We start from the raw sequence: 6,000 nt of genomic DNA on the forward strand, positions 1-6,000 counted from the left end.
ACTAATAAAAATTGAAAATAGTATTTGCTTTACTTAAATGTTTCAGAACATAATTTGCAAAAGATTGTGAAAATATGCCATTTCTTCTGCACTAAGAAGGAGAAGAGAACTCCCTAGTAACCTTCCTTAGGGCAGCATTTTCCCCAGAAGCCTCTCTGGGGACGGCCCTTTAAATCTGGCAGAGTCAAGCAACTGCAGCCCTAAAGTGACCATTTTGTAGCTGTTGGCTGCATCTCTCTTCCCCAGAAGGAAAGTACCTGTTATGTTTCCCTTTATTGCTGAAGAGATGGGCACAGCCTTGTAGACCTCAGCAGAGTGGAGACCGTTTATAGAAACAGTGATGTGGTATCTGCTGGTCAAGTAAATTGTAGTGCTGGACTACATGCATTTTGTGATTGTAACAGGAAAGAGAGTTGGGCAAACACACTGTATGTACAAAAATTATTCTTGCTGTGTTGGCTAAGGTGTTAAGATCCTGCTGATCCATCAGGATTGTTTGTTCCTCATGTTAGAACATTCACTATTGTCATATTCTACTATAATGATACTTACCAATTCTGTACTGCTTTAAACCGGAGGCTCTCTGAGCACTTTACAGACATTTAGGTACTGATTCAGTAAAGCACTTAAGCTTGTGCTTAACTTTAAGAACGTGCTTTAATTTAATTGATTTAAGAACATGTGCTCCCCATTTGTGTGTCTGTAGTTACTTGTCTCTTGTCTTAAATTTAGATTGTAATGTCTTTGAGCAGGGACCATCTTTTAGTTCTGTGTTTGTACAGTGGGGTCCTGGTCCATGACTGGGGCTCCTAGGTGCTATACCAATACAAAGAATAAATAATAAGTTACCCATGTTTAAGCAGTTTGCTGAATTTGACTTTTAATCATTAAGGCCCAAAACTAAAATCTCTGTGAGATAGGTAAGCGTTTTACCTTTGAAAAAGCCTGTGACTTGCCCAAAATCAAACAGCTCTAAGCTCTGGACCATATTGTTTTTTTATGCTGTTTAGTAAAAAAAATTACTACTAATTCTAGTCTGGATTGGACAGCTGAAATCAAGCACGTAGCCAAAGTTACTATCACTGGGCCTATACGTTGCATAGGTATGGATTAAACAATGACACTATTTCCTAAAATTGTACGGCAGGAAAGGTCAACCACATCCAGTTCCTCAGACTCACTGTGGAAATCCAAGGGGAGAGAATGATATGAATCCTAGTGTACTTTTATCATCCTAAGTGTTCCTGAAACTCTCTTTAGGCTCTTCTGCTTCAAACGGGTGCATAATCATAGTGGTATCCTGTCTACTGAGAACTGAGCTATATTAACAGAACACATTTAATTTAGGGCTTAGATGGACTTGAGCTATACTCCCTTTGTACAAAGCAATAATTTATTCACTGTTTCCCCTTTCTGTATTAGGCAATACATACTTTATATATATATATATATATAAAGTATTGCCTAATATATAACATAAATATTAAATAAAATTGGGGGGAAATAATCAGAGTTGATCAGCTCAATATCAGTTATGGACATGCATTACATATATACATATAATTACATGCATGCCCATAACTGATATTGAACTGATCAACGCTGACTATTCCCCCCCAATTTTATTTAACAGTATAGTGCTTGTCCATTTGATTCAATTACCGTATCTGTCTAATCTTTCATTTTCTCTCTCAACTACTTATTTTTTTACTCTCTGCACCTCAGTTTGCTGCTTGGATTAGAGGGAGACTGAGACACCAGACTGAATATCACTGAGAGAGGGTATAAAGTGCAAACAGTAACTCTTTTCCACCTGCTTTGGTGAACCAAATTCTGTCATAGCATGTTTGAAAAGGTGTTTTTTAACAAATACTTATAATGGAAGTAAAATAAACAGCTTAGGTAGTGTAGCAAAAGTGGTAAAGATATGAAACCAATGGTATTATTGACAAAAATATCTGAATGGGAATCTGTAGAAAAGCTTAATAGCCACTGCAGATGCACCTTAGCTCACTGATGAATTGGTCACTTGCCATAAATACAAGCAAGAGATGAAAACTCCTGAAGAACATTTGTGTTTTAAGAAGGAGATTTATTAAATTCTAATAGTGTTTGTGTTTCCTTCGTATTGCAGAGTAGTTGGACAGAAGAGGGCAGCTTACTTGTCCCAGCACCAGTAGACATGGGATGGAATCATGGGCCTACTGAATTCCATGTGAGTTTTACCATTAACTTTAATGGGGCAAGAATTTCACCCAACTCCTTCCATTGAACTTGATAAATGGACTTCAGTAGAGATAGAGAGACAGGCGAGCCCTCAGAACATTTAAAAATCTCACTCATGGAGTCCAAACTCAGGGAGGTTGAGCAAGCAGGACCTAGCTGGAGCAGGGGTGATTTTCTTAAGTAGCCCAGGAACATAAGATTGTCAGGAGATTTTGATATATTTGGTGAAGACTTAAGACAGCAGCCTGGCTCAGAACCTGAAGACAGCTGCTTACCTGAAGTTCTGTTGTACTAAATTTGTGAGTTATCAAAATTATCTCAAAATCCCTGTTGGAAAGTGTAGATTCTTGCCAATACAATTAGACTTGGATTGCAATCCTGCATGTTTGTCTACTCATTTCTCTCCCAACAAGGAAATAAACCACTGGGAACCGGCCTTGAGCTTGAACCATGTGTTTCCCGAATTCAGGAAGCACTTAGATTGTGGTGCACCGACAGGTGTTATAGAAAAACTGTAAATTGAGAGAAATTTAAAGGATACTTTATTTGTGTTTAAAGTTTCTTGCCCTTTTCCGAGGACAGATCAATTTGAAAACAGAAACCTGTATAAACTAATAAAGAGAGTTGAACGGAATAAGCTGCTGGGTTATGTTTCTGCCTCTGGGGTTAGAGAGTGCCGAAAGATTACACATATACCAACTTTGTGTGAAAAATGAGTCAGTCACATCTGGAGGATATTGCTAAGAATCCTCTTGTTCTCCCCGCCCAGTTTTAAACCAGCTCTGTGCATGGATGGTTTTGTTGTTGTTTCTTGAAGGGAAGGATGTAGAAGCGGAGGGAATTGTTTCATAGGGGCTGCCCAAATATGCTATGCTTGGCTATGAGTCTGCATCTATCCTCCCTCCCAGAAAATAGCCTCTCCGCTCTTTTTCAGGAAAATGAACTGCATTTTTTGCAGGGCTCCTGGAGGGGAGATTAGCAGTTTGGTGGCTCTGGCTTGCACCTGGACCTGCTGTAAATGACCATGTAGAAGCTGCACAGAAGGAATGGCCATCAGAAATGGCCCACATTCTAGGAACCCCTGAGGTATGTCAGTCTGTTATTCGTGAAGCTTGAAAGAAAATAAATCATTCCCCTCTTTTGTACTCAGACTTATGCTATTCATACAGGGAAGCATCTTGCCAGGAGAAAGCTGACTCCAGAGTGCCCAGGCTCTGTGGGGCTGGAAAAGGCCTTAGGTAGGTAAAGGGGTGCTCTTTTCTTGTTTGGGATAGTCCCTACCTGAATAGGCTGCTGCTGGCTTCCTTCGTGCCCCAGCCAAATTTTCTTCCTTGTCCCTCCGTGGGGAGGGCAGCACCGTTGCTGTGTACAGTACAGCCCAAAGCCGATTGCTAGAAGTAATGCTCTGCTGCGGCCAAGGTATTGATTCAGCCCCTCTTGTTCTCGTGCTTTTCAGGGACCTGCCTCGCTGGCTGGCTAAGGGCAGAGGGCACTTGTCCCTGGTTGGGTGTGGGGGCAAGGCAGCCTCAGGCACGCATGTGTCTTCCCCACTTCTGGCTCGCTGCTGCCCCTCACGTGCCTCGGCTCGTGGCCAAAGCACGTCCCCAAAAGTTGTCTTGGCTGCTGCAGCCAGGCGCGCGCGCCCGTGTGTTCTGCCGCAGGACTCCACGTGCGCCATGCAAACAGAAAACAATCGCACACCGCGCCTGGAGCCTTCACTCCGGCGGGGTAGAGCCCCGTGTGCGCTAACAACCGCGGGGAGATCCATAACGTTGCACGTTACCGGTTACAGCCAGGATCTCCCTGCTCAGCAAGCAAAGGAGCGAGTCAATATTTACTGTTAGCTGGGCCCTGCTTTTCGGAAGTGTGTTCGTGTTGGGGGGCGCGGATATTTTGGGGGGCGTAATGTCAGCTCTTGTATATCCCTCTGTCAGTGCAAGCAGTTTAAGGGCACGCCAGCAAAAGAAAGAAAGTCTGAAAGGAAAGGCAGAAATTAAAGCAATCAGAGAGGTTTTTTACATGCAGTGTTTCCACTGATTGTGTTTTACACCGAGATAATTCGCTCTAGAATTAGACCTTGGAGAAAACTTTACAACAACAACAACAATAACAGAAAGCAAGAGACAAAAAGTCGGCATGATTAGTGGGGAGACCGCATAACTTAGAGTCACCCTCGAGATAAGAAGAGGAAGGGAAACTCATTAGGGCTAGTGAACAGACATGGCTCCCGCTGAATTGTTATTTAGATGCCTTGTTGCGAAGAGAAAGTGGAATTAGTTGATCAGACTATCGAACACGTTATGGAATTGGAGGTTGATGTGAAAAGAGATAGTAAGTGGTTGATTTGAACCAATAGTTCGCCTCCGCAGCCCTGATCCTGGCATGAGAAAGTGGAATCGCTAGACTGGAGTGAGGATAGGTTTGTGTAAAACGACCTTGCGAGTTTGTTTACCACAGAGGCACAAACGTTACAGGCTACAGTGGTCGCGGATGGTTAAGTGGAATATACCAGATGCTGCAGAAGAGAAGTAGAGCTGTGCGCACTAGAAAGGCGCCGCTACTGTCGCTATTAATGCAACGGGATTCATTCAGCAGCAAAGTTGTGTCGCTTTTGGACCAGGGAAACTCAAAGACCTGATCCAAAGCTTGGATCTAAGTCCAATAACCAGAGATTTAAACGGACTTTGGCTCAGGCCCTAAACACTGAACTGGAAGGCAAACTATTCCTGCCGTGATGGCTGTTATAAAACTCAATGTAGTAAATATTTCCCGGCTAAGTAGCTATTCAGAGACGAATTCAAACGTGCACTTGTCTCCGACTGGGCAGTGATGCAATAATAGAGCCAAATTCTGACGTAAAATACTTTCCGGACCTCAACCCAACACCCCCCACATGAACACACGTTAAGTACTTTGCTTCAGTACCACGCAAAGCTGCAGTGGAGCAGAGGGGTGCAGTTTACTCTGCCCCCACGCCTGTTTTCTGGCGCAGTTTTCTGAACATAACATTCTTTGGGGAGCCATGGGATGGGTCCAGCTGGTGGGCGGTCACTGGGTCTAATCTGCCCCTAGGGCGAGCCCGCAGCCGGCAGGACAGAGGCGCTGTCAGACGATCGTGTGCCTGCGGGAGTTTTACCCACCCCAAGCCCTGCCCTGACTTCACGCCAGCCAGAGCTGGATCCACGCTCTCTGCTCCCTGGGAACAGCAGGGCCCCGCCAGCGCACGCCGGGCACAAGAGCGCAGTTGGCCCAGGGCGGGTGTCGTTCCGTTTGGGATCATCGCGTTTCTTCAAATCCGCTTCAGAGCGGATCTGCAGCTTCAGAAATCTTGCCACCTGCACACGGAGATGCAGAGCGCAAGGGGCTGGCTCGCCCTGCCTTGGCGGGGGAGGGGGTGGGGAGGGGGCATTCCTTCGCCCTTCCTTCCACCCACTGTTTTTAATCTGCAGTTAAGTCTCATGACGTTAGCCCGCCTGCCGGCACTGGCCAGCGGGGCTTGCCCGGATCTTAGCCACACGGACACGGCACGGGCCAGCCGAGAGGTTTGCTCTGATTGGAGCAGGGGAGAAGAGGCAGAGCCAACGCGCCCATTGCAGCTGTGGCCGCTGTGGGGCGCCCAAGATCCACTTTCTGACCTCCCTGCTGCCGGGAAAGACCCTCCCCCAGGGCCGGCTGAGAACAGATGCACCGGGCAGGGGCTACCGGCGGGGCGGGGGGAGCTTTAGTCTCTCATACACTCGCGGGGGTGGGGCACTTTGTTACATAACAGAGCCA

This window comes from Mauremys reevesii, linkage group 3, assembly GCF_016161935.1.
Source record: "Mauremys reevesii isolate NIE-2019 linkage group 3, ASM1616193v1, whole genome shotgun sequence".
In the NCBI taxonomy this organism is placed as follows: domain Eukaryota; kingdom Metazoa; phylum Chordata; order Testudines; family Geoemydidae; genus Mauremys; species Mauremys reevesii.